This window comes from Panthera leo, chromosome C2 (genome assembly GCF_018350215.1).
Source record: "Panthera leo isolate Ple1 chromosome C2, P.leo_Ple1_pat1.1, whole genome shotgun sequence".
Classification (NCBI taxonomy): Eukaryota; Metazoa; Chordata; class Mammalia; order Carnivora; family Felidae; genus Panthera; species Panthera leo.
The window spans coordinates 97,235,614-97,248,087 of NC_056687.1; positions in this window are offsets into that span (position 1 = coordinate 97,235,614).

Sequence of the window (12,474 nt, forward strand, 5' to 3'; positions counted from 1 at the left end):
CAAAGGTTGACACTGAGAAGTAAGCAAATATATCAGGATAAAAGTAGGAGAAAGAAATTCCAGAGAGATGATACAAGTGATGGTCGATCCCTGAGGAAATTCACTTTATTTAGGCTCCACGGTCTCTCTCTGGACTGACAATTAAATTTAGAAAAATGACATCTAGCCTTTTTGGTAAAAATATGAAGAGTAGACAATTTGAGACTAAAGTCACAGGGAATGAATTCTTGAAACACACAGGCATTCTCCACTGAAGCAACACACCTTTTTTCTATAGAGATCAGACATGCAAGTGGTGAAGGTGACATTTTCTTTTGAAAATTAAAGAGAATAGCTTGCAATCCTACCCCAAAGTGGGAGACTGCCCAGAAGGCATTTGGAACATCATGGTGGTGTTCAAAATCAGTGTCACCAAACTTCTACACCAATTTTCCAGTATGATCTCTAAAGGACAGTCAGAGTCTTACAGTGTGGTCTCCATGATGGCCTGGCAGAGGGGATGAGTTGGACCCACTCGTGTGTCTCTGTTTTAAGACACCATGTACCCTGGAGCATGGGTGGCTTAATCGGTTAAGCATCTGACTCTTGGTTTCAGTTCAGGTCATGATCTCACTATTTCCTAAGTTCAAGCCCCAGGTAGGGCTCTGAACTAGCAACACTGAGCCTTCTTGGGATTCTCTGTCTCCCTCTCTTTCTCTGCCCCTCCCTGGCTTGTGCTGTCTCCGTCTCTCTCAAAATAAATGAATAAACTTAGTAGAATGAGGGAATTGGCAAGAAGACAGCAAGTGATCCACCTGGAATGGATAAGCTACAGGGGATAGTGCCAGAAGAGCAAGCAGAGCTGTATGATTCATGACTTGGGAAAGAAGCCATATTGGTGGGTATCATATTGGGCATATTCTCATATGAAAACTGAAGCCATAAGCAAGAGGGAGTTATTATAAGACACTGGAGACTGAACTATCAAGATGAGTACTGTATAGGAATTCTGAAATTCCAATACTGATTGTTGATATTACATGAGATACGTCATAGTAGTGATTAGTAGCAAATTATAGAAGCCACTTAATACCTGTTTTACTTGTAACCTACAATAGCAACTGTTAACAGCAATTGTGGTAACAATATGCTCACTAAGAATTGAGAACATTCAAATTCAGAAGAGACAAAGAAATTTAAAAAAATTGTTTAGAGTGCCCAAAAGCCTGAATAGGCACAGGTGTGATAACTGAAAGGCAACTCTATCTAAAGAAAGAATGGTTGATAACTCCTGGGGATGTCAAGGATATTTCAGAAATGTATACAAGAGTCCTCAAAATTCTACCCATAAATATACTCCATCATTACTCATAACTTGCTGGATGCCAAACTGATGAAAGTGATAATCAATCAAGAAATTATTTACGATTAGATATTGGCAGAGATCTGAAAAAGCCCCCTAGCTTTCAAGGATTGAATACAGAAACAGGAAGAAGAGCTTTGGAGCAGTCAGATATTAGCTCAAATCCTGCCTCTGCCCGTCAGTAGCATGTAGCATTGGGCAAGTCACTTAACATTTTCCAGTGATAATAAGTTAACAAGAAACAAACTGGATATATTGAATACTCCTTTATATTTTTAAAAACTATTGAGGAATCTAAAGAGTTCCTGTATATGTAGATTATATCTATCAGTATTCACCATGTTACATATTTAAACTGAGAATTTAAAAAGCTATTTAGTCATTAATTTGTTTAAATAGTAACAACCCATAACACATTACAATACATTTTTAATGAAAAAAAATAAAATAAAATAAAAAAAAAAGAAACAATACATTTTTAATGAAAATAACTATATTGTTCAAAAAATAGGTAGAATGTCATATTTTATATTTTAGTACATCTCTTTAATGTTCTGACTTAAAAGAAGATAGTGAATTCTTATATCTGCCTCTGCATTTAATCTGTCAAAATGGGTTGTTTTGGTGGATGTATGTAACAAACAATCCAGCTACCCATAGATATGTGGTAGAGAAAGAGAGAAATATTTTAATAGCTTTTTAAGATGATTATGGATGCTCTTCTTTGACACTACATCAAAAGTTGACAAATGGTAGTTTCTTAAAGCCTCGCTGCCATGTCCAGTCTGAAACCACCTCAGTGAACTGGGTACTGTCTCTTGCACTGCGGTATACTGTCTTCCTTGCCCTTGAAATGGATCACTTACCAATATAGAAGTGCTTTTTGCAAACACCCCACTTTATCACACAGAATATTAAAAGGTTGTGTATTCAAGAATTAGCATTTTTACCATTTCATCAGACATTCTTAAATAAAAGTGCCAAACTTTTTTTTTTTTTTAACTATAAATGTACGATGGCAGTGAAAACTACAGCGACTGTGAATACTGGGCCACTGCCTTATTTGTGCTAATGCATATTTTACCCATTATTGCTTTGTACAATCAGGGCAATTGCACCACACTGAAGAAGGCCAATACTAAGCCTTAGTATTCTCGTGGAAATAATTTCCTTTCACAAAATGCCATAAGATGTCTTGAGGACACCCAGAAGTCCACTGATCACATTTTGAGAACTGCTGTTACGTCAAAAAAAAGTAAAAGCTGAAAAAAATAGGAGGGGGGGAGGGATATGAACACCTATTCTACGCTAAACACTATTTTTAAAAAAACAGTAATAGTGCTCCTACCTTCAAAGGACTTACAGTCAGGTTGTGCTGGGGAAACAGACACAAAGAGATAATTTCAAAATTATGTATGATAAGTGCTGTCACATTATAGAGAATTATTAATAGAGGTAAAAATAAAAGTAGGCTTCTCCTCTCAAGGACCAAGCATATAAATACGTAATATATCTTTAAAATATTTTAAATATTTTATTAGTATAAAATAATACATGTTCACTATATAAACTAAAAAATATTGTTAACATTACAGAAAAGAAAAAAGTAATAGTAGGACCACAATCAGATTTAACTGCAGCTGGTAGTTTGACATACTGGATTCTCCTGTCATTGTATAAATATACACAATTTTTTATTTATAGATTTGTGACTATCTTATATATATATGCAGCTTTTTTTGAGAAACACAGAGACAGAGCAGAGGAGAGGGGAAAAGGGGGAGGGAGGGAGAGAGAGGGAGAGAGACGGAGATAGAGAGAGAGAGAGAGAGAGAGAGAGAGAGAGAGAATGAATCATGGAGCCTGACTTGGGGCTCGATCCCACAACCCTGGGATCATAACCTGAGCTGAAATCAACAGTCAGATGCTCAACTGAACCTCTTTATGCAGTTTTTAACTTAACATAATATTTCAAAGATTTTTCAAATAATTTGAAGAAACCTCAGACCCATGACTTTTAATGATATTATGGTATGCTACTGGATCAGTAAACCATAATTCACATAAATTATCTTGCTATACTACATTTTTTATACTATGTGGTATTCTTATAACTCCACATAAACACAACTCAGTTTCTGCATGTAGCTCATATCGCTCAGGATTTGTTCACTGACGTAGAATCACTGAGTAAAGAGTAAGAAGAGTTCTTGCCATAAAAAGCCAAATTTATTTCAAGGAACGTTATGCTTGTCCAGTTTAAGACACAGACTGAACAGATGCCTTCCTCCCTTCTCTCACAAGTTCCTGCTGAAAAGACAGACAAGATATTTGTGAAAGAAACCAAAACATTTTTGAAAATGGAAGAAAGAATACCAACATACTGCATATATTTGAAGAATTCCTGAAACATAAAAATCAGATGTAATCTGATTATAGAATAATACAGAGCAGAGAAAACCACAGCGTGAAACACCAGTGATTAGGAGGATTCTCCCCAAGGGAGCTCTGTAGACACTTCAAGTTCAAAGTCAGTGAGTACAATGACAGAAGAGAGCCAGGATACATCATATGAGTAGATTAATGAAAGTGCTATATTTAGAATGGTTGGACCAGATAGATAGCCATTCCATTGCAGATAGAGGTTAGTAACTTTTTCCCTCAGGATTAACCCCAGGGAACTTTTCTCCTAAGAAAATGGGTCATCTCCCAGGGGAGAGTTCCATGTATGGGTGTTAAAGCCTAAGAGAAAAAAAGAATAGGGTTTAAGGTAATGACAAGCTTCTACAATATATGGCAAGAAAGAATACACTGACTCAGAAATGAAATTCACTAAGATTCTTCACTCCCAGAGTGAAATCCTTACTTGGCACTGAAAAGTATCATGGGACAGTATGCTCTGCCCAACAACACCACTGTGCAGTGCCTCCTGTCAACAAACTGTGCCCTTCAGAGTTTTTTTTTTTTTTTAAATTTGTAAGTTTATTTATTTTGAAAGAGGGGCGGGGGTAGAAAGAGGGAGCGGGAAAGAGAGAATCCCAACCCGGTTCCTCACTGTCTGTGGAGCCTGATGTGGGGCTCAAACTCACAAACCATGAGATCATGGCCTAAGCTGAAACTAAGAGTCAGATGCTTAAATGACTGAGCCACCCAGGCATCTGCCCTTTAGAGTTTGAAAGTAGAATCTCACATTGAAGGGATGTTGGGAAAACACAACTATAAAACTACATGAAAATTCCAAGCAAGCTACTAGCTATACTAATTAAACTAATCCTTTATTCATAAATCTACATAGTCAAACAAAGACTACCAGATACTGGAGGACTATGGAAAGGATGAAAATAAGGAATTAAAACAAGGAAATATATTAACAAACCTGGGAGAAAACAGAGGCCAATCAGCAAGGAAAACAGTTCTCCAAAAATATTTTTAGTATCTTCAGAGACAGCCAAGAAGGATATTACCTCTATAAATCAAGAAGAGCCCTCTATGATTGGGAGAACAATTCAAGGACAAAAAGGTAAAGATTTGGAAATTCCTTAATAAAACCAATTCATTATGGGCTAACTCAGTGGCTTTGAAGCTTTTTTGGCCAATAAATATATTTAACATTCTGATATGTTATGTGTGTGTGTGTGTGTGTGTGTGTGTGTGTGTGTATAAAATTTCACCAAATAATAATTCCATATAATCTCTATGATAATTCTATTTATTTTTTAGGAAGGACCCATAGACCCAAAGGACCCATGTTGTGACCCAGAGTTTGAAAACAGTTGGTTTAATGGTAGAATAAAACAACTGAAAACCAAAGGAGTGGTCTGTAGGATGAAAGTAAAGAAGTTTCACGGGATGAAAAGCAAAATAAAGAAATGAATAGTAAGGATAAAAAGTTAAGAGTCACAAATGAAAAATCCAAGAGGCACAATATCTAGGTAGGAAAGAAATGAATCAATGAAAAAGAAACACAGACTCAAAGAAATAATAATAATAATAATAATAATAATAATAATAATAAACAGAATAGAAAGACATGGTTTTTTTTATTTTTTTAATGTTTATTTATTTTTGAAAGAGATAGAGCATGAGTGAGAGAGGGGCAAAGAGAAAGAGACACACAGAATCTGAAGCAGGCTCTAGGCTCTAAGCTGTCAGCACAGCTGACAGAACCAGGAGATCATGACCTTAGCTGAAGTCTGACGTTCAACCAACTGAGCCATCCAGGCGCCCCAAGACATGTGTTTTTAAATTGAAATGGCTCAAGTATGGCTGAGAAAGATTAAGAAAATAAAAAAAAATTAAAAAAAACATAGATACACACCTGCAAACTCTTTGGTGATTTCAGTATTCTAAAGATAAAGAAAAGATACTAAAAGCTTCTAAATTGAATAAACCTATTACATACAAATCAACAAGATTCAATGTTTCACCCGATCTCCCAATCCACATTATCATCAGTTTCTCTTTAGCAATACTGTATGCAAGAACACACAAAAAAGCAAAATTTTTAAAATCTTGAAGGAAAATGATATTAAATTTAAAATTTCATATACTGCCAAATTAGTGGAAGAGGAAAATAAAAATCATTTTTACAAATTCAAGCAAACAGAAAGCTTGTATGTATGTATGTATGTAAGGGAAAGTAATGAAGACTACTAACTCTTTTTTTAGATGGTAATAAATAATGTTAAATATATGTCATAAATCAAGAAACCTAGAAGGGTTGAAAATAATAAGAGCTTACAAAGATTGGCAGGAAGTTTAGGCATTTTAAACTCCTAATTTTTCATAACGGAAGTCAATAACTACTGTCTAAAGCTGATAAAGAGAGATATGGGGGTTTTAAGATTCTAACAGTCATCATCAAAAAAATAAAAGTGCTGATAACAATGATTGTCTCTATTGATTGGAATTGTTAGGATGAAGGGTAAAGAAGAACAAGTTTATCTTTTTTTTTTTCTACAGTGTTCAGATTTTTTTAACCATATGGAAGCATGTGCATGTATAGACAGACTTACACACACACATATTTTTTTTATAAAAAAAGGGAAGCTCTTACAATTTTACCCTATCTTTCTTAAAGTGTTATTTAAACATATATATTAAACATATATATATATGTTTAATATATATATGTTATTAAATATATATATGTTTATATATATATGTTATTAAATATATATATATATATATAAAATCACATTTTCTTTATCCATTCATCTATTGATGGACACCTGCCTGGGTTGCTTCCATAATTTGGCTATTGTAAATATTGCTGCTGTAAGCATGGGGGTGCATGTATCCCTTTAAATTAGTATTTTTGTATTTTAGGGGTAAATACTCAGTAGTGTGATTCCTGGACCATACTGCAGTTCTATTTTTAACTTTTTGAGGAACCTCCATACTGTTTTCCAGAGTGTCTGTACCAGTTTGCATTCCCACCAACAGCATAGCATTTTATTTTTATTGATTTTTAAATTAAAATAAACTTTTTCTTGTTTTTGTGTTGTTGTTGTAGATTCCCTGTTTCCTCATTTTCTTTTAATATTTTTTGTAGGATTTTTTTTTACATTTTTTTTCTTTATGTGTAGTTCATCTCTGCTTTTATGTGTACAATTTTCAGACACCCTGTACTTTCATACATTGTATATTGATACCTTTAAAACACCTGTCTTATACCTGAATCTGTATTTTATACATTAGGTAATGAAGCATGATTCTGAGCCATTTCATACAAATGGAACAAAGTTCTAGGTACCTTACAAGGTACTAGAGTGGCAGAGCAGGACAGGGAAGATGTGACTCTGGTAGTGACATTATACATAGAATTTCACCCAGACAAACCTTTCTCTCAGGCAAAGCTTAGGTGTGTGGGGTGGGGAGGGAGATCTCAAGCAACACCACTGATTATTTCCAGGCTACTCAGCTTCCTTACCCCTGTCTTTGTGTCATTCTTTTCTTCATTTTCATTGTGGGTAGGCACCACAGGTGGCATGCAATGATGATAGGCAAGGGTGCAAGGTCACAGAAGGATATGGAAAATGCTAGGGGGAGGGAGGAGGGACAAGTTCACAGAATACTGTTGCCCCAGCCTAAAATGCAGAAAGGCCACCTTTCCCTGTCTCCCTGCTCTGGGCACCTAGCAGGTCCTGACACAGACGTTTAAAAACTGAAGTTTATCTGGTCTCAGCCTGTGGAGATGTGAGGAGACAATCACGGACAAGAGGAAATTTTTTTCTGATTTGCTCAATCCTAGAGGAAAACGAATGACTAGGAGATATAAGGGTGGCCACCAAAGAATTTTAAGGCTTGTAAAAGATCTTAAGAGCCCTGATCCAAGAGGGGTAGTGAGTGTAGAAACCGTATTTGGAATTATTTATATATATATATATATATATATATATATATATATATATATATATATATATTTTACTTTTTAGGAGGAGACATTCCTCCCAAAATAATTGGTCTAACTGGTCTACTTTGGGACATTTACATTTCAAATACATTTTTAAACAATATTACCTACTAACCTAGGCAAGATGTCATCACATCTGAAATAATTTTCTATCAGTAAGTTCTTCTTAAACCTGGAATATTAAGTTAAATATACATGCATATGCTCTTCCTAAATTTTTAAGTCTTTTTATGTATTTATTTATTTTAAAGATAAAATCTGTTTAATCCATGTGGAATTCATTTTGATATATTCAAATATGTAATTACTTCACTTATATTCATTTAACTATTTTTTGCAACATCTTTGTTGAACAATTTATATTTTCCAGTTCTTTTGTGGTTAATCAGAATTCTAATTTATTGATGTATTAATGGGAATAGCCCTTTATCAGTTATAAGAGTACTCGAAAGTTCTATTCATAGGACACACACACACACACCTAGGATCAAGTTATCTAGAAGCCAAATAATTTATCAGAATTTTGTTAAGCAGAGATGAAATCAGAATGAAAGATGATAAATGTTTTTAAGGCTATTTCATCTATGTCTTGGTGAAAGATGATAACCTTACAACATAAGCACAACAGACCTTCATAGTGACTGAAATTATTTTGTCTCAGGGCCAATGTCTGTCTCCCCTGCATAGAACTGGATGCACATTATAGTTTTTTTGTCTCTTGATAAATTTCCTTAATTTTAGATATTAGTGCTATCATCACTGTAATCTATGGGGACTATGTATATCCTGTTAATTTCTTTAGATCAGACAATATATATTTCATCTAGGGACACTTTAATGAGCACTCGTATCAATTCAGTGTATCCTCTTGGGATATATAAGCATATAATCATATTGTTTTCAAATAACAGTATTAATTTCCTTTTCAAAATTTATAATTTTGTCTTTATTTCAGGTCATATTTCATTGACTAGAACTTCCAGAACAATATTTAAATTAAAATAATAATGAGTAGCCTCAGCTTGCCCCAAATATGGAAAAAAATCACTAGAATATTATTTTTTAAAGTTTAACACATGTATTCTAAATTTACTCACATTAAAAAAAATTAGTAATGGATGTCAATTTTTTTAGCATCATGAGACTTAGTGTTGTGCTATTACGTTAATAAAGTTCCCAACGTCAGACTATCCTTACTTCTTAAAGTAATTTTTTAGTTTAAAATAATTTTATCAAAATGTGGTGAATGATTCTTTGGATGAATTGATGTTTTTTTTTTCTTTGCCAGTATTTTATTTTGGATTTTTTTTGTCTTGATATCAGATGAGTGCTCCTAGCTGTTAGAACAAAACACCTACAACAGTGGCAGTGGTGTGTGTGTGTGTGTGTGTGTGTGTGTGTGTGTGTGTGTGTTTGCACGCGCGCATGCGTGCCAGCCTGTGAGTGTGGGGGGTGGGGGGGGGGTGGGGGAGGTGTTTTATTTCATTTACCAGGAAAAACCTAAGAGGTGATTTCAGGCCTGGGTCAGCAAGTCAATCCTGTCATTGTCCTCTTATCTCTTTCTCCTCCACCATTTTTAACAACAGCCAAAGGCTTTGTTTTTCACACTTGACAGCTCATGTTTGCCAAATGGTTGCTGCTACTCTAGACAACACCAACAAGCCTTCCTCTTCTAACTGATCCTTGCATTAGGACACCAAGTCAGTTTTTCCCAGACATTCTCTAGCAGAGTTCCCCGTAAGTTCCATTGGACAAACCTGAGTCAATCAGCAACATCCTGTACGGAAGGCTGGGAAAGTGAACAACTGGCAAAGAGAAACATAATTATCACTTTTAGAGTTAGACCAATCATGATTAATCATCTTGGGCTTGGAAGATTACGGCACACAGAAAATAAGAATTCTATTAGCAATGTAAGAGACCGAATAGAGATAGTTCAAGGATAAAATTAATAATACAGTTCCTACCATAACCATTCTATTTTCATTTGTGAGTCAGATGCATAGACTTTTTGCACTAAATTTATTATATTCAGTAATCAAAATAAATGCTGGTTTCCGAAATGGGATGCTCAGTATTCTAAATTTTCCATGCTCTACAATGGAATGTACAGTATGTCTTCAGAACTCATCTGACTTCAGAAACTTTTATGGAGGGAATAATCTCAATTTTATTTACAATGTTGCTAGGATTACTGGTCTAATATTTGATTTCTGCTAGAGTAAATTTTGAGAGTTGGTGTGTTTTCAGAAATATTTCATTTATATTTTCAAGTATAAGAGTGCAGAATCTAATTTATAGTATGTATCCTTCCTGTAATTTTCAACTTAAGTTTTATTTCTTTTATTCTTATTAATTATATTAATAGAACAAATTCTTGAATGTACTTTTAAAGAACAAGATTTTCAATGTTTTTTTTAAATAACTTAATGAAGTCTGCCTTTAGTTTTATTATTTTCATCGAAAATAGGCCTATATTTATTTTTTTCTAAATTTGTGATTTAAATCCTTAATTAATTTGTATTATTAGTTCATGTTTAATCATGAGAGGACTTAAAGCTAAGAGTTTTCTCTTACATTCTGTTAGCTTAAGCTAAATTACTTCTGGCTCCCATTTTCTTAGGTAAAGTATGGCCCTTTAGTATTAGAGAATTGTTTTTTCTCTAGTCCATTTGTTACCTTTAACATTCATTCAGTGAATATTTATGTTATCAATGAATGTACCCTGTGCATTTGTTAATTTGTAAATCAGTGTTTCTTGATTCTTGAATAAAATACAGTATTTGAAAGATACAAAGTTCAATTTTATGTATATTAACTAAACTTGATTAATTTATTCTAGTGTGTTCACTTTATTTAATTGCTGAATGGAATATTCAATTCTAAAACATTTATTTTTGTCAATTTTGCTTGCATATCTCTCAATGATTATCTCATTTATTTTCCTGTTATAGCTTTATCAAGATTGCAATTTTTCTTTTTTTTTATAAAATTTTTTTATGTTTATTTATTTATGAGAGAGACAGAGTGTGAGCCGGGGGGAGGGGCAGAGGGAGAGGAAGACACAGGACCTGAAACAGGCTCCAGGCTCTGAGCTGTCAGCACAGAGACCGACATGGGGCTCCAACTCACAAACTGAGATCACAACCTGAGCTGAAGCTGGACGCTTAACCAACTGAGCCACCCAGGTGCCCCTGTAATTTTTCTTTAAATCAAAGAAAAATAAATTTTTCCTGTAAAATAAATTTGTCTGAAATTAATTTAGCTATCTCTGTTCTCTTTCTCTTTATATTTGTCTGAGTATTACCCTATTGGTTCTTTTTAAAATTCTGTCTTTGGATAAATACAAAATAATCATACTTTAGTTTTTAACCAAATGCAAAAAATATTATACATTAACTAAGGAGTTTAACATATTTATTGGAGAGCTATTGTATTTGGTCTTCCATTATATAGTTTTATGCTGTTTTAAAATGCTTACTTTGATTTATAACTTTTAATAATTTTTATATTCTACAGTAACTTATATTTTCCAGTAGGTAGGTACGGAATAGTTTAACTCCAGTAGTGGTTATCTTTAAATATTTAAACTATAGATCCAAATTAGCAATAACCAAAAGATACCATAGCTGTTGACATCCAACCACACAAAACAAGAAATTAAGAACACTTTGACTTCTCTTTATTTCCTGCTTTATACTTGCAGGTCTTAGTTAATACAATTCTGTGAGTTTAATCTCTTTTCAATTAAATTTTTATGTTTACATGTACATAGTACTTTAAGAAGTACTTTAAGAAGTACTTTTTTAAGTTTTCTGTTGAATTTTATTTTCAAATTTCAAACAACTACTATTTAGATTTAAGTCTTTAACCAATTAAACCTTGCCTCAAACTTATTTGTTTTTTTAACAAAGATTTCCTCATTTTTAATGTCATAATTTTAGTGCATCTCAATTGGCAGAAGCACTCCCTAAAGAGATTAAATTTTTCAAAAGTTATTTTTATTTATTTTTTCAATTCAAATGTTTTACTAGTGAATAGCTAGATGTACATATCTTCTCACCAATTTCGTGAATTGAAATGAGTCCTATCCAAGTTAACCTGTTTATTTTTTCACTTTACCAATTATCACAATTAGCACAAATTGCCAAATCCTGGCAATAGATTGATTGTGAATCTTGGCTTTCAATGTTATGAGTTGGCCTTTTTTCCCCTCTGTGTCCTAATGGGGATTTTAACGGGAATTCAGAGACTATCATTTTACATCAAAACTTGAATATTTGCTTACTTGACAATTGGTCCTATTGTTGAGCATCTACTTCTTTCTTTTGAAAATATGTCTCAGGAAAAAGAAGAAGTAAAATAGAAAGAAAATAAGAATTACCAAGCAAAAGAAATAAAAGCTTAGAATCTGGCCAGAAGTTCAACTATTTAAAACTAAGAGCAGCATGAGCAGAGGCTATAAAAGTAGTGAGCACACGTGGGAAGGACATTGGTAAAATTACCAGTTCGTTGGCTTGGAAAATGTTTAATTTACAGAGTCCATTTTCAAATCTCACCCATTCTATCCAAATTCCAACTCCCATTCCTTCAAAGCTCTCTGTAGTGAGTGTAATCATAAGAACATGAACAACTTTCCCTAACTTCATTTCAAAAGTTAACTCAAACTCACATGGTCACTAATGGAAACTCAATGTCCTTGTATTGTGGTCTGATA